The 18,458-nt window shown below is 32.1% G+C and overlaps 1 protein-coding gene across 1 annotated transcript in view; it reads right to left on the bottom strand.

The window, feature by feature from the left end:
• LOC145279961 (uncharacterized) overlaps positions 1-16,056 on the bottom strand; it is a 52,206-nt gene extending 36,150 nt beyond the window's left edge. The window contains exon 1 of the mRNA XM_080131565.1: positions 15,855-16,056. The gene's annotated coding sequence lies outside the window, so the exon portion shown is untranslated. The remainder of the gene's footprint in view (positions 1-15,854) is intronic.
• Positions 16,057-18,458: the final 2,402 nt, after the last annotated feature.

The raw sequence follows: 18,458 nt of genomic DNA, 5'->3' as shown, positions 1-18,458 counted from the left end.
TGTCCTCAGGTTGAATAGCAGATGCTTCTGTTCTTTGATTAGTGTGAATAATTCCGACCACGTGAAACCCTCGTAGCTGTCTGTACTCATCTTGCTGAATGCTCTGACACCAGTTGTTATAGAATAACACGAGCGTATGGAAGCAAGGAGAACAAACGAAGTAATTCAGTTTAAACCTTTATTGAGGGTCAAGGTGAATAGGTATATATCTTTAATCAGAGCCGGAACGGTCAGCTGGGGTTTAGGAAGGCCGGAATAGGGATCCAGGTGTTAGAGAGGTTGGAGTCTTGACCTGATCAGGATCGGACAAGTACAGGGGCCTAGATGCTGGTACGGTCTAGGGATGACGACCGGGATTGGAATAGGAGGAGTATCGCCACCGCTGTTAGCACTAAGGAGTCGCTGGGACGAGTTGGGGTTCGCTGGTGGTATTCCTCAAGGGAACAAACAGTGATAGGTGACTAGGCACTTTTGAATCAACTGCTGTCGCTGAGAAGGGAGCTGCTGCTGCTGGAAAGAGTTGAGGGAAACGGCTGTGGTTGCTGCTGCTACTGCTGCTGCTGCTGGAACGAGCTGAGGGGAACGGCTATGGCTGCTGCTGCAAAGAGTTGAGGGGAACAGCTGTGGCTACTGCTGGAAAGAGCTAAAGGGAACTGGCGTGGCTGCTGCTGCTGCTGATACTGTTAGCAAGGCGATCTGCTCTGGTCGGCAATCTCCTGGTAACTGCCTTTTTTCTCTGACGATCGGCTTATTTATACAGCGAGTGCGGGCGTAGTAAGAAGCATAGCGGCTCCGGAGTCAAAATGGCTGTTGTATTTTTTATTTGTGTTAGTTTTTTGTAATTAACCATACATTGGGGATTCGCTTATTTAGAGGTATATTCAATTGTATATATCCAATCAAAGCTGTAAACATTGCGAATCAGTTTATGTAGGAATCATGTCGTGACCGCACTCCGTGACCTAAATGTTTATGTTTGAAGTACACGTGAGAGGGATTGTCAGGTGTATTATTAATATTTCCACTCCTAATTTAGTTGACGCCGTTAATGTGTTTCCTGCCCGGATGATTTGCGGGTTATGCTGTTGATGTGGGTGTGGGAGTGGATGTGTTTTGACACCTCGACGTGTATTTAATACGGCTCTGAACATTTTGCCGACAAATCACATTTGTCTCTGCGCCGCCATTGTTGTTCCATCGTTCCTCCTTATTCTGTGCTTCATTTATGTAACTGTGTGGGGATCTTGGGATATAACAGTAGTGACATGTGATCTCTAAAGACGGAGTACTAGTTATCTAGTAGTTTGTGTCCTTGTTGTATAGTTATATAATTGGTAACACTCTACTTTATCCTTTACTTCGATTTAATGTGAAATTAGAGAGACCCAATCTGATTAAGCAACTGGTCACAATACGCCTGAGCTAAAAAAAAGTAATCCCAGTTTTATTATTAAACCTGATACTTTTCCCATTAGAAGTACATCCAGAAAGAAAACTTTTAAGTAGTTTTTCTCTGATCATCACGTGATTTCCACAATAAACTGACATCAGGTCCCAATTGATTTTTCTTCATACACGGCAATTTTAGCAATTATGTAATTGTTTAATATTGGTAAAATTCAGATCATTAAAATAGGCAATATTGATTTTTTGCATGTGCCTTTCGATTGTCGTAAAGCCGTTTCAAAGATTTATCTGTATTTACTTGTACAGCATATTTATCGTCAACTTCTGCTTCATATTTATTGCTCTCATTCTAAGAACACATGGCTGTATTAGCAACAATAACACACAGGAATGATAAATCCCACGCGTGTTGAGATATTTAGTTTCTCTTGTCAAGCGTTGCAAAACTTTATGAAAGAGAATATTAAATATTATAATTTAAAGGATTGCTTAACTATAAAAATTATCTTAGAATATAAATATATGTATTTAGTCTGATAAGGAATTGAAAAAATTAAGTGTGTGTAGCCTACTTCCCGTTAGTATATTTTTATATTTCATATAAAATAAGTATAAAATATATTATTGTATTTATCATTATATAGTACCTATACAAAAAATAGTTGAAGAGTCATTAAATTGGCGTCCTTCATACTTATTATACAAACATTGAAAAAATTTAAATAATAAAATTATTTTCAATTAAAGTTAGCATAATAATTTTTGAACTTCGTCAGAAAATCTTTTTTACAAAGAAGTCACCACTTATCAAGGCCTGGAGGCCACTCGAGGATAAGGGTTAATTAATGTACAATAGCCAATGGGAAAATATTGCAGTAATTGTTAGCAGTGGAAATTTCATAAATTGGATTACTTAAGAGGAGGGTGCATCAAGAACTTGTTCATGCTGGATTTAAAGACGACCATATCGTAGTCAGTTGGAAAGCAAGAAAAACAGAAGAGAGCTCCACAGGCATGCAGTTCTAAGAAAGAAGCTTTGTTCATGGAATCTATGTTTAAGCTTAGGCACAGGTAAAGAGTGGGGGGAATTATTGATAGTTTCAGCTAGACAAATGTTTTTCATAGAAGACCAGAAGGGCTGTAGACTGGAGCTGAGATGAGCACTTGCCATGAAAATAATGATAAAGTAGAGACAGACTTGCAACGTCTCTTCTGTGGGAAGAGGTTGCATGGAAGAGAAAAGGGCATCCCCCCCACTAGGCTATGAAGTCTATTTTGAACTGTCAAGGCAGGATAAGCTGCTTCTCGCAATCTCTGCCCAGATGTGGCAACAGTACTCCATTCTTGGACATAATTAGCTCTTATACAGGTAGAGAATCGTATAAGCAGTGAGATATCTATTAGGGCTGTAAAATGATCCAGCCACTTTTTCTAGCGACCTTGGCAATGGATTTAATGTACATGTTCCATTTTAGATCTGGAGTAACGGTCAGACCAAGAAGCTAGTCAAAACATGGAGCCTCCCAAAGACAAGAGCCATTCATTTCAATTGATGCAAGAGCATTGATGATGTAAAGATAGAAGCTATGAAGTCTATTTTGAACTCTGTCAAAACAAGATAAATACTATTAATATAATGAATGATAGAATAATAAACAAAATCAGAGGCATAACCAAGGCTTTCCTATAAAAAATTGACAGACCTGAGACAAAATGGACATTTAGCGTATATAAGGGAAAATAATAGAATCGGAAACACAAAATAAATTCACAAATAATTTCTTTTTATATACTTTTATTTGCCAATAAAACTATTTGTTTTCTCATGGAAGCAAGAAAAACAGAAAAGTATCAACACAAAAACAAAAAAGCAAAGTAGACGAATCTCTTGTGTGACATTCTTTTCTTTTCCAATGAAGATTTGTTTTATATCCCAGAAGCAAGAACACAAAACAAAAACTGCATGTGTGCTTTCATATATATGCATTTGATTAATTTACTTTTCTTCGAATATTCATTGAATTAAAAAATAAATGTAATGGTGTGAGAAAACAACTTGTAGTGATTTCGATATGCAGCAGTTCTTCACCGAGGAAAGAAAACAGTGAAAGAGTAGGTAAAGGGGAATATTCGAAAGAAACAGGGCAAAAAAAATTATCTGCCAGGGGGTGTTGAACTGAATTAATAAATAATGATTGTCTCTTACAATGTGATGTTATAATTGTATTGAACTGTGGATAATGTCCTGACAAACAGTGTATTCATAATGTTTCTTTAAATTATAATTCTCTGAAAATACAGTTAAAGATATTTGAAATTAAGTTTCTTTTTGTTCTTTCAATTATACTTTGTTTGAGTTACAGGTTTCATACTTGCAGGTTTCATTTATGCATACTTATACATTTGAGTTACAGGTTTCATTTATGCCAAATATTCACCGTCTATTTCAGAGACTCCAACTGAGGGATCATTTTTAACATTCAAACCAGCTCTATTAATCACACGTTTGTATTTGTCTTGCTTTTGATTTACTCTGTAAACTCAGGTACTTTTTTCTTGCATATGTTTATCTAAATGGTGATTGTCTAAAAGGGCATTTCCATTTGATTTACAAATAAAGTTCTCGCTTTATTCAGTTTCTCTCGTTTTTTGTTTTAAATTTTATTAGTTTATTCTTGCTAGGAATGGATCATCACACTGGATTGCAAGACATTCACATGCCATGTCATACACTCCAACCAAAGATATCTTTTTAAGATTCTAACTGTTCCTTTAAGTTCAACTGTTTGAATCTCTCTTGCACTTGGTAAATTTGTCAGGTAGATTTTGAAATCCTTTTTCATGTATTCAGTTGCTCACATATTGGAATGATGAAAATCTTCCTAAGATTCCAGTTTCTTTTTCATGTCATAGTGGGTGCTGCAGATCTGGTCCCAGACAGTAGCCTCTTATAAATTAATCGCACTGTGCCTTGTTTGGGGTGACAAAACAGTAAAAAAAAAGTGTGTCCAGTTGCTGCTATAATTATTGGAATAATAGAGATCTTCCCATAATTCCAGTTTCTTCTTGATGTGTGTGTGCTGCAGATCCGGTCTCAAACAGTAGCCCCTTACCACTTAGTAGCACTGTGCATTATTTTAAGTGAAAAAAAAACAGTGTCCAGTTGCTGCTATAATTATTAGAATGATAGAAATCTTCCTAAGATTCCAGTTTCTTTTTCATGTCATAGTGTGTGTGCGCATGTGCTTTTGTAAACCATACTTTACAGGAAAGGCTTTTTCACATATTGTACATTTAAATGGTTTTTCTCCAGTATGTGTTTTCATATGTCTTTGTAAAACAAATTTCACTGAAAATGCGGCTGAACATATTTGACAAATATAAGGCTTTTCCCCAGTATGCATTTGCATATGTCGTTTTAACTGACTTGCAATTCTCCAAGCGGATCCACAAACTTTACAATAATATGGCTTAGCTTCCTTGTGCGTTTGCATGTGTTCTTTTAAGGAAAACCGATGTAAAAACTCACTTCCGCAGATGTTGCAAGAATAAGGCTCTTCTTCTATATGTATTCGCTTAACATGGGTGTTTAAGTCACGTCTTGTTGAGAAGGGAGTTCCACATATTTTACAAGGATAAGGTTTTTCGCCAGTGTGTAATCGGATATGTGCTTTTAAAGTGCACATGAGTGAAAACGCACTTTCACAAATTGTACAAATATATGGCTTCTCGCCAGTGTGTGTTCTCATGTGCTTCTTTAAGACACACTTATCTGCAAAAGCAGTGCCACATACTTCACACGAATGAGGTTTCTCTCCTGTGTGTATTCTCATGTGTCTGTTATAATGATCCTTCTGTGCAAATGAAGAGCCACATACTTCACAACAATATGGTTTCTCTCCAGTGTGTGTTCGTATGTGTCTTCTTAGGCTACCATGTGCTGAAAATGCAGATCCACACACTTTGCAAGAATAAGGTTTCTCGCCAGTGTGGGTCCTAATGTGCACTTTCAATAAAGTTTTCTCAGAAAAATCAGCTCCACATATTTCACAAAAATGACGTTTCTCCACCTTGCTTATTTGTTCCTCGTTATGATTATCATGCAATTCCATGTTTATTGTTAAAGAACTTGAAAATTGTTGCTGTTCAATTCACGACAAATAAAAAAAAAAATTACTCAGCAGTAAATGTCGGTTAAATAAATCCGTGTATTTCCAACGGTAAATGTTATCTGTGAATGAAGAAGAGAGATTTTCAAACAAACTACATCAAAAGATATCTTGTACATATTAATTATTGCATTAACATGACACATGTAAATTGATTAAAATCAGTGTGTCTATGTGCGTGGTTCTCTATAGACTCCCAAAGCTGATTTTTTTTAATTTCACACAAATGTACTTTATGTTTCTGTAAGTGTTCTTAGTTTTTGAGTCGGAATGACTGTGATAAGTATCTATAATCAGAAAAAATCCGATTAAAAGAAAAACAGTCTGATTTTGACCAAAATAAACACCTATATACAGCCTAACATCATGTGAACTTAAGTTTTATCAATGCATAAGCAGAAGGGCTCAACATATAAAATCAAAAGTAAGTCTTTAATAAAACAGGGGTGTGTTCGAAATTAATGTTTCTGTTTAGAGCGCAATTGAACAATGACACTTAACTTTTTCATTATAAACTTTCATTCAAATCGCTATAAAAAATAACTTTATAAAATTAACAGGTTCTATACAGTGCAATGTCGTCAACAATGTATTGTGAATCAAGGCAATGTGGGTAGGTATGTGAAACTTCCTCCTGGTGAACTGGAGTGGACCCCTGAAAAAAGCAGGTAATCAATCAATTTGATTGAAAAATGGGCGATTTCATCGATTTCAATGACAAAGTATTGGAAAATGTTCTGTCAAATCTCTGGAGAAAATATTCAGACATATTGAATAAAAAGGAACATGCACAACCCATTTCATCTAAAGATGACAGTGGTCGACTCTATGTAAAAAAGAAAAGAAGGTAAAAGAAACTAATAAGGTTTGAAAATTTGTTTACGTGACATGATGAAAAGACAAGAAAAATACATAACACAAAATAGAGAAGTTGATTACCACTACAAAAGGCTCCGAAGGGAGAACAATATCGCAATTGAAAATAAGGGCAAATAAAAATGCAAGCAAAGAAAACAGGAGGTAGGTGTTGATACAAGACATGTCTGCTGTACACAGGAAACTATGGATATAAACAGTATGAACACTAAAACATTCAAAATACACAGGTAAGTTTAATTAGATAATAGACACGACATTAAGCAACAACAGTTTAAAATAAAATACAAGAAAACTGAAGCTATGAAAAGAATATTGCCAGAGTTTATATGAAAGACACTTCTCATACTCTGACACCCTTTACAAAACAAAAATCTGCTAATAAATATACTTAATAAAGTTGTTATAATTTTATATCAGTTTCCCCACAACCCTACTAAGGTAGACATTTAAGAAAATTGCCACACAATAAAGTCTACTAAGGTAGACATTCAAGAAGAAGATTGTCATAATCTAACACCACTTGACCGACAATTAAACCTGCTAAATGAGTCATTGTCTTAATCTAACAATACTTGACTGCCAATCTAACCCTCAAAGGTAGACATCAAAGATAATTATCATAATCTAAGACCACTTACCCGCCATTAAACGTGCTAAGAAACTTGTAAACCTACTAAAAAACTTGTAATGATCGAACACAACTTGCCACACAATAAAACCTGATGAGGTAGACGTCTAAGAAAGTTGTCATGACATCTGTTGCCTCACAATCAAAGTTGCTGAAGTAACCATTTAAGAAAATTGTTATAATTAAGTAACACTTGTCCCACAATGAAACATGCTAAGGTAGACATTTAAGAAAGATGTCATAATTAAACATCACTTGTCCTACAATCCAATTTGCTGACATAGACAATTGAAAAAGTTGTCACTTGTCCAAAATGAAACCGAATATAAAGATTTAAAAAAAGATGACATACATTTTAAGCTTAAGTTATCATGCTTTGAAATAACTTTCCCTCCACTCAAACCTACTTCAAGTGACATTAAGGTAAATTGCCATAATTTTAAATTCGTTGCCCCACAATCAAACCTGCTAAAGTAGATATTTATAAAAAAGTTGTCATAATTTAACAACATTTGCCCAACAATAAAACTTACTAAGGTAGACGTTTTACAAAATTATCATCTGCCACACAATAAAACCTGCTAAGGTAGACATTTAAGAAAGTTTTCATAATCTACTACCACTTGTTCTACAAACAAATTTACTAAGCTGGACATTTCAGAGAATTGTCATAATTTGGCATTTGTTGCCTTCTAAGGTAAGATATTATAGAATGTTGTCATAATCTAGCACAACTGGGCCAACACTTAAACCTGCTTAAGTAGACATTTAAGAAAATTGTCATAATCTGAATGTACGTGTCTCACAATCATCCCTTATAAATAATTGTTTTTAACTATTTAAAATATATTCATATGGAAATATTTTATTTTAAAAATTTAATTTGGTTTTAACACTTCTTATTTCATGATAAAATAAATATTAAATTTTAATTTATATTTCTATAAAATTTCCTGTATTTTTTTATTGTTTCGTGATAATGCAAAGGTGTTAAAACAGATAAAAATCATTTATAGAAATATAAAATATAAAATTTTATCATTGTTTTTATTGTTTCATGATAACACAAGAAGTGTTAAAACTAAAATAATTTTTTCACAATATTTCTATATGGTTTCGTTTTTCGTTTCATGCTTAGTGATTTTCATTCCGTATATACATCAACTATACCAATTTTTTGCAGTCTTAATTTTGGGAACACAATTGTTAGAGATTGCCATTTTTTTTTCATGCAAGTGACAGGACTGCAGAAGGCCTTTTGAATGCCTCGGTCAACGTGCCAATACTAAACTTGAAGATAACCATTTTTTTAATATATGTTTCAGCTTAGAAGTTGTTATAACTACATGAAAAAACAGATATTACACTTTGATCCCATTTCAAGCACCAGCTAATGAATGCTACTTTAAAGTCTTAAAAAAAACGACTAAATTCAAGAAGATTTAAACTAAATCTTGGTACTTATGCAGTAAAAGGAGCAAGCTAAAATAATAGTTATTATTTAGTAACCAATTCTTAATAAGGGAAATAGAGGGCATTTATTTTAAAACTATTCAGCACTTGTGTATTATTGTCATTGAACACCTTTTTTGTTTTCATTTTAAATATCTCAATCAGAACAAGGGAAGACAATTCAATTTCAGAACGGGATGAATCAATTCAACATGTATTGAATTAAAATAAAATTTAGAAGTACTTATACATTGTACGATCCAGAAGTCAGTAATTATGCATCTTAAAAACATGATTTCTGATGCCCAATATGGCTACAGCAACAATAGTGTCATTATTTAGAAAGCCATACTTTACATGGGGAGAGGATAGTGTTTTGTAACTATTCTGTACTAATAATGTGATAAACAAATAGGTTTTTCTTTGTTATAATAGCGAAATCCAACAGTTGAAAAATTGAGATTCATTAAAACAAAAACAATGACAACTAATTATTATTATGTCAATTCCAACTAAAAGCAATGTTATCTACTTGTCACGTTTCAATTAATTAAATATGACTGGAATATTAGGTAGTTATACACTTATGTTACCATGCTGAAATAATAATAATAAAAAAAATAATAATAATAATAATAATAATAATAATAATAATAATAATAATTAGAAAGCCATTCTTAACATGGAGAGGGGAGGGTGTTTTGCAACTATCCTATACTTTCACCTTACAATTTAATTAAAAAAGATATAAAACTTGAATTTTACTTGAAAATACTATTTAAAAAATAGCACACTAGCATAAGTACCGAATATTACATGATAGATGCGTGCAAAATGAATAGCCGATGCTCAAAATATATAAACATTTTGACCCCTTCCGTTACTTAAAAATTCATCTGAAATCAGGAAATGAACCAATTTTAATGAAATTTTCAGTATTTATCAAATAATGATCGTGGAATATTACAAACTTATTATTTTTATTTGAATCTTAGTGGAAATGTATTATTTTGTTTAAACAAAAAAAAACTTTACTAAAGTTATGGCTTTCAGTAGTTTAATATAAAATAAATGAATTTATTTTTGTTTTTTTTTCTATGAAAATAAAGCATTATAAATTGTAACAATAAAAAAATTATTTTTTCAAGAATATTATGAAAAAAGCGCCCAAATTCGTATTAACAAAATTGATATACCTAAAAAAAAAATTATTTCTTGAACTAATGATATTATCATTGAATTAAGCATTGTTTATTTAATATTTTTACACAACAATTATAATTGCAAAAAATATTTCCTTTTTTTGTAAATTACATTTGTAGCAAAATATTTATATGTAAGATTCTTATATTTTCCTTACATGAATGAACGTGGAAGCTTTAGCGTAACATAATTTTTATATAATCTTCAAAAATAAAACTTTAAAAATTTTTCAAGCAGGAACATCCAAAAATAATTAAATTAAAAAATAATATAGATTATACAAACGTTCACAATAGGAATGTATGGATGCATGGCTGAAAAAAGGAATAAAGTCAGTCTGTTTTGCATCCTTTACCTCTCTCTAACTACCTGACCTCATTTTAAGATAGCCCTTTCATTTTCTGACGTTTTGGACTTTCATGCACTCCATGCTCGACGACTTCATTTGTTTTGTTTGTGCGAAGCCAGAATCTCTCGCTTTTGGAGGCTAATTAGGTTATTTTTTATACAAACAAGGTGTTTGTGTTTTTTTATATTTAATTCAATATCTTGGGGCTTTACTTTATTAATTATATTTGAAATAGTCCAAGAAAACTAATATTTATCTTTCAGAGGATTTTTAAAATGAATTTATTTAACTTCAAAATTTAGTTGAACTTGTCAGTTTTCACTGTGAAAACATTTTTCATTATAACATTTTTTCATGAATACAAATATTTTTTTTTCCTTTTTAAAATTAACTTTAGGCTTTAATCTTTCAAATACAATTAAAACGTAATTGGAAACCTACAAAAAAAACTTATGATAAATCGGCTTTCAAAACTATGTCCCCCTATCATTTTTCTGCCATTAACGCCCGTACCTAGTAAATATTATATTAAAAATAGCATGGTAGTATATTACATAAATAAAGTATTTTCATTATTCAACAAAAAAAAATCAACCTCACCATGTTTGCTGGTAACGCGTGACATAAACATAAGGAAGTAACTCCATTTCTTCTGATTTGGCCTAAGTTTTGGAAACTTTTCAGAAATTATTTACTACCCCTGCAATTATGCATGCTATTCAGCAAGTAAAACTTGAAACGATTTTCTTTAATAATTAATTATCTACCTCATCGTTTTTCATAACTTTTTGGATATTTTCATTATGGCGACATGATAATTAAGTAGATACCATTGGTTTTAATTGAAATCAATATTTCTAACTTTGCTATTATAACGAAGAAGACCTAACAAGCAATATCGTAAGAATTGAATTTCACTTGAAAATCCAATTTTTTTTTATCAAAGTTACGTATTGGTGAGAAATATAGACACATGAGATCTTGTCAAAGTTTTATTAGATTTTTTTAGGTTTGTTTTACAATCCATGTACAAATAAATATTACTTATCGCAAGATAATTTACTCTTTCTACTTAGCTGGATAAGTTTTTAGTGTTTTTATTTAATGTAAATGTTTATTTGGTCCGAAAAATGTAGTATCAACTACTACACAAGCACATGAAAAAATAGCTGCATGGTATCTCTTACATTTTTGAAGTCTCGACAATGAGTAAAAAATTAAAATTCATACAAAATACAGTTAGAAACCCACCCCAATAAATGTCACAGGAACATTTATTGGCTGGGTTTCTGACAGCATTTTGTATAATTCTGAAGCCATTGTCGAGATTTCACACATGAGATACCATGTGGCAATTTGTATTGTTTTTCAAACCGAATAAACATTTTTCATTAAATAAGAACACTAAAAAACTTATCGAGCTAGGTAAAAGAGTAAATTATCTTGTCTTTGGTAACAATTATTTGTTATATATTTGTTTTTTTGACAACTTTTTCAAATCTCTGTGAATTGCAATACAAATCAGAATTTTTTTTTTTTTTTTTTTGCACTTATGCTGAATATGGATCATGCTGAAATAATGTTATTATTTAGAAACCCACTCTGGACATGAATAGGGGATTTGTTAAGTATTCTGTACTTTTTTTTTTTTAGAACTTTTGAGACATTATTGACTCCCCTGAAGACGGCATGTTTGGCGTCAGCCATGTTGTCGGATTAACTTGAGTACGGTATTTAGCAGAAAAGCTAACAGAAAAAAAAAAAAAACGGATAAATATATATATATATATATATATATATATATATATATATAACAAATACATGGGCGGACATACACGAGTGAGGCTCCCATAGTGAAATATGCATCGGCTCCGATGTTGTACGCAGCATGTTCCAGGGAGTGTGGATTATTTTGTTATTATATGTCTTTTTTGTTTTGTATTTTTGGTACTAGTGCACTTATTGATCCGTGCTGAAATATTAACGTTATTATTTAAAAAAACATTCTTAACATGGGAAGGGGAGGGTGTTTAGTACCTATTCTGTACTTTAACCTTACAATTGAATAAAACAAACATATCATAAAACTTTAATTAAACTTGGAAATACGATTTAAAAAATAGCGTAGTTCAGTAAGTGCACTAGCACCTTTTTTTTTACTGGATATTTTTTTGAGCTAAAGATTATAGTTATAGGTAATTATTAACTGGAAAACTGGTGTAAGTCCAGCACTTGTGGTGATAAACACTAAAATACATATTGGGATCAGTAGGGGAAATGAAACGGTCTCATGTTGATGAGGCCATGTCTATAGAGGCTTATAATATGAAAAGCAAAAAGTACTAGATAATTTTGAAACATTTTTAGAGCATGTTCATGAAAAATATGATAATGAAAAAAATCCCCAACAAGCTTTGGGAAAAAAACATGTTTTGATCAATTGGCATTTTTATTTTTATTTTTGAATAAAAATTATTAAAACAAAAACAGTCATGTTCTCATCGAGTAGGTTTTTTATTTCAAGAAATTAAAAGGTACTCATGAACTTAGGTAATCTCCAAAAATACCGTTAGGGCTTACAACATGGCCACCAGAAGAGTCACATGATCCGGTTGATCCAAAACATGAATCGCCGTATTACAAAACCGGAAAACGCAAATTTAAAGCAAACTTTGACAAACAAGCATAATAATTAAGTACAAAAACAGTTTTTCAATATCATAATAATAAATAATTTATTTAGAACGGTCATTTAATTTTTTGTTGAGAAACAATCACAGTTTGTTTGTTTTTTAAAACAGTGTTTATAAAAAATATTTTATTCAGAGTTTTTCATAAAAATGGTATTTAAAACAAGGTGTTCATTTTTTTTTTAAGATGTAATGTTATAAAAATATGATGTAAAAAAAAAGTTTATATTTTTAATTTTATAAATTTAGACAGAATAGATGGAGGCGATGCAAAAAATTAGCTCACAAAATTTATTTGGGCCGACTCTTTCACGTGCGTAGACATTTTGTAAACATTGCTTTTAAAAAATAAAAAATAATACTTCTATTATGTTTTAAACGACTGTAATAGTTTATTTTGGAAGTATATTTCATAAAGAAAATTGACAACCCACTTTAAAAACAGAAATTACGAGTTTTATATATTTTATTCGCAGTTTTTTGTTGGGGGTGCCAAAAATTCTGCCTAAAATTCTGATACACCTAGTCGACCACTTGTTTGTTCTGAATAAAATACTTTTTATAAACACTGTTTTAACTAAAAACAACCTAAGATTGTTTCTCAAAGTTTGCCTATTTTTATAACAACATTATATCAACAAAAAATTAAATACAAACAAATTGTGATTGTTTGTCAAAGTTTGCCTTCAAGGCTGCGTTTTCCATTTGCACGATTCATGTTTTGGATCAACCGGATCACGTGACTCTTCTGGCGGCCATGTTGTAAGCCCTAACGGTATTTTTGGAGATTACCTGACTTTATTGATCCGTGCTAAAATAAAAACGTTATTTAGAAAGCCATTTTTAACATGGGGACGGGAGGGTGTTGTATACCTATTCTGTACTTTCACCTAACAATCTAATAAGAACAGATATCGTAAAACTTTATTTACACTTGAAAAAAATAGCATGGATCAATAAATGCACTAGCACCAAATAAAATTTCACTGTTTTTGGATATGAGAAACAATACTGACATTCCATGATAGGTAGGGACGTGATGAAGGTTTTTGTTTTTGTTTATTACCACAAATGATAATCTGGACTTGTACCAATTTTCCTGTTAATAATTACCTATAACTATAATCTCCGGCCCCAAAAAAAACATATTCACAAAAAAAAAAATCCAATAAAAAAAAAAACATAATAACAAAATAATCCAAAAAGCGCAAAGTTCAAGCCAAAATAATAATTAAAACCCGCCAAAATTTTTTCCTTTCTTTTCAGATTAATAAACGCTCCCTCGAACATGCTGCGTACAACATCGGAGCCGATGCGTATTTTAATATGGGGGCCTCACTCATGTACGTCAGCCAATAAATGTTACCAAAGGCAAGATAAGTCACTTTTCTATCTGCCCGGATAAGTTTTGTGCATTTTAATGCATTTTAAAACTTTTATTCGGGTCGAAAAAGAACTAGTGTCGAGACGTCGAGTTGGTCAGAATTTAATATACAAAAGAGTTCTTACGAAGCCTGTGCTATTTTTTAGATAGCATTTTCAAGTTAAATTCAATTTTCACAGTATCTTTTGTGTCTGACGTACACAAGTGCTACCCCCTAGTGAAATACGCATCAGCTCCGATGTTGTACGCAGTTCGACTTAGGGAGCAATTATTATTTTTACAAGGAAAGAATTTTTGCATGTGTGGCCTAGGTTTTTTTATTTATTTATTTTGGCTTGCACTTTGCTCTTTGTGAATTATTTTGTGGTCAATTTTTACGAACTGCCTCAGCATAGTATAAACACCCCAACCACCCCATATTACAAACAGCTTTCGGAATAAACATCCTCTAAACCTCCCCATGTTAAGAACAGCTTTTGAGATTGGGGAGGTGTTTATTCCAAAAACCGTTCTTAACATGGGGAGGTTGGGGTGTTTATAATACGCTGGGGCATGTCGTAAAAATTGACCTATTTTGTTATGATTTTTTTCTGTTTTTTTTAGGGGGGGTATGGGGGGGCGGAGATTATAGTTATAGGTAATTATTAACAGGAAAATTGGTGCAAGTCCAAATTAGCACTTGTGCCGATAAACAAAAAGCTTTACCTCTCATGGAATGTTGTAGATCGAAACACAGTGAAATGTTATTTGGTACTAAGGGCACTTATTGATCCACGCTATTTTAAAATAGTATTTTCAAGTTTAATTAAAGTTTTACGATACCAGTTTTTATTAAATTGTTAGGTGAAAGTACAGAATAGGTACACAACATCCTCCCATCCCCATGTTAAGAATAGCTTTCTAAATAACGTCATTATTTGAGCCTGGCTCAATAAGTGCATGACTGCATGAGTACCTTTTATTTTCTTGAATAAAATAAAAACCACTCCACGAGAACAGTAGAACACTACTGTTTTTGTTTTAATAATTTTTTATTCAAAAATAAAAAATAAAAATTTCAATTGTTCCAAACATGTTTTTTCCCCCAAAGCTTATTGGTATTTTTTTAATTACCATATTTTTCATGCATAAAGTGTTTCAAAATTATCTAATATTTGTTCACTTTTCATGTTATAAGCCTCTCGATGGCCTCATGAGACCATTTCATTTCTCTTACTGACCCGATATGTATTTCAAAAAATCATATAATAACAAAATAATTCGCAAAGTTCAAGCTAAAATAAAAAATATCCACCCAAAAAATAAAAATAAAAAAAACAATTCGAACAAGCCAAAATAAAATGCCATAATAAATAAGAAAAACTAGGCGCTCCCTAAGTTGAACTGCGTACAACATCGGAGCCGATGCGTATTTCGCTAGAGGGGTCACCCGTGTAGTGTACGTCCGCCTCTTTTGTTTTTTTTTAAATTGTTAGATGAAAGTGCAGAATAGTTTTATAAAAGCCCCCTTCCTACGTTAAGAATGGGTTTATAAATAATAATGTCATTTTTTCAGCACGAATCGAATTCTGCATAAGTATAAAAATATTCTGTTCATCCTTTTAAAGCATTTACTTGGTATATTTCTTCTAAATTTTGCTCTGTTCTTTGAGTTGAGATTTATTTTTCATCTTATTAAATAATATTTACTTACCTTGAAATTAGTCCAATTTAAAATAAATTGCAGTAACATAAACAAGGAACAAAAATATGAAACCGAATCCTTGCAACCGGTGTCAGAGAAAAAATGTCACCTTTTAAAATAAAGCCATTGGATGGATTGCGCGTTTCTATTGATATACTACTAATAAGAATTACGAGCAGGAAGTGAACTGACTTTGTTTTAATCGGAGAATGCCTTAAAATAAGTGTTTATCCGACTAAACTTCTGTAGTTTAACTTCCTGTCGAGACTAAAGTAAGACTGAGTCGGTTATTTATATTGGGAAAATCGCTAGTTTTGAAGTTTAACTGATTGTTGCAAGGGAGGTAACTCTATTTTACTAAATTAGTCTGATAAAAATTATTGGTGAAAGTGCGCTGGTTGACCACTGGAAGACTTATTTGAGATTAAATTGTTAGGCTAAAGTACAGAATACTTATAAAACACCCTCCCCTCCCATATTAAATAATAGGTTTCTAAATAATTAACCCCAAAGTAAAATCCGTTCGACAAGCGCATTTTTTAGCAAATCATTTTTTCTTACAATTACTCGAATGTTTTATTTAAGAAAAATTACAATATCGTCACATTTTATATTTTTTACTTTGTTATTAATGTTATAAAACTTTGTTACATTAAATAAAGTAGTTGCAAAAAAATCATTTTTTTTGCAATTCTTAGTAAAACTGAGTAGTTACCTCCTTTTGAACAATGAGTTAAGCTTCCAAAAATCCAGTTTTTAAAGAACAGGAACTATTGATGTGAAAACAGAATTAAAAAAAAAAAAATCGGTTAAATCCAAAAATTCAGTTTTCTAAGTTAAGACGCCGGAAGTAAACTCGGTTTAGCTAAACATGAAACGGGAGTCACTAATTAAATATGGAACGAAATACGAAACCATATTGAAACATCTCGTTTGTTCCTATTTACAATGCCTCCCCGCGGGACAGAGTTAGACACCTGGGTCGTTTTTTAATGTGGGGAAAAGGAACAAAAATAAAAAAATTGTCTCAGTCGTGAAGTATTTCTCCTTCACCGACAGAGAACAAGAAATTGAAGTGCAGCATTGCAGCAAGCATCTGAAGAAAAGATACTACACGTTGATCTTGTTCCGAATAACATCTCGTTTTGTTATGAAAATGTTTTTTTTACAAATTAATAAAATTTTATTTTTTACGTTTCTATGAATATATTTTTTAATATTTAAAATATATTCATATGGAAACATTTTTTGGTTATTTTTTTCTAAAATATTTTATTTCTTTAATATATTTTTTAAAGTGCTAATGCAGAGAGTGATCCGGATCCGCGCTATTTTTTAAAACATATTTCCACGTTTAATTAAAGTTTTATGATATGTTTTTTTTTTATTCAATTGTAAGGTTAAAGTACAGAATAGGTACAAAACACCCCCCTCCCCATCTTATGAATGGCTCTTTAAATAATAACGTTATTATTTCAGCACGGATCACTCTCTGCATGAGTACCTTTTTTAATTCTTAGTATTTTTTCACAAATTTTATCACATAATTTTGTTATGAATAATGTATCATAAACTTCACAATCTTTTTTTACTGCTTCGTGATAACACAAATGTTAAAACAAAAAAATATCTTTATTCTTTACATTTCTATAGATAGTTTTTTTGTTTTAACACTTGTGTTTCATCGTAGCACAAGAAGTGTTAAAACTAAAATAATTTTTTTAAATAAATTATTTCTATATGGTTTCGCATTTCGTTTCATATTTAAGACTTCCGTTCCGTTGCATATTTTAGCTAAACCGTGTCCACTTCCTGTTTCGTATAGCTAAACCCCCACCACTGCCCTCACTTGCCCTCTCCTCTTTCTATAGAACTCTCCTAAAAAAGGAGGAGGACTAAGTCTTGTAACATGGCCACTCAATAAAGCTGCTATTATATTTTAACTTCTGTGTCGTCTTCGCTCTGATACTAACCCATGAAGTAACATGGTGGCAGCGGTGTTTATGGAATTAATAACATCCAAGGAGACCGACAAATTATCAAAGAACATGTAAGCATTATTACTTTTGGTTTTAACTTCTGCTATGTTTTCTTTTTATCGGTCGGTCGCTCCAATTAATGGCTTCCCTTCGCCTCGTGGTCACTGCTAATCTCTGTAGTCTGTTATTATTATGATCGTTATTATTGATATCGAGTTGCTGTCGCAAGTGATTCTTGCCAAAACTTTCTTTTATTTTCTGCCTCTTTGCAATTGATTAACTTTCAAAACAAAACACTTCTGCCTCATGGCAATGTTCGCCGAAGAGAATATTACTGCTGCAGTGCTGCAGCTAATACCATTTCATTGACTAATGATATGTCTGGCTTACACATAAGGCCACCAGAACGACTCACATTTAGTGGGAATAAGGCAGAATCCTGGAAAATATTTCATAAACGATGGTCCAACTACTCGTTATTGACTGGTCTGGACCATAAACCATGAGAAATTCAGGTTGCCCTTCTGGAGAACTGCTTGGGTGATGACGCCATGAAAATATAACAGGGCATGCAGTTTGACACCCCGGAGATGGAGCGCACTGTAGAGGATATACTACAAGCCGCATAATAAGG

This window comes from Euprymna scolopes, chromosome 7, assembly GCF_053919585.1.
Source record: "Euprymna scolopes isolate OS-2025 chromosome 7, ASM5391958v1, whole genome shotgun sequence".
Classification (NCBI taxonomy): domain Eukaryota; kingdom Metazoa; phylum Mollusca; class Cephalopoda; order Sepiida; family Sepiolidae; genus Euprymna; species Euprymna scolopes.
This window is presented reverse-complemented; position numbering and strand designations above follow the sequence as displayed.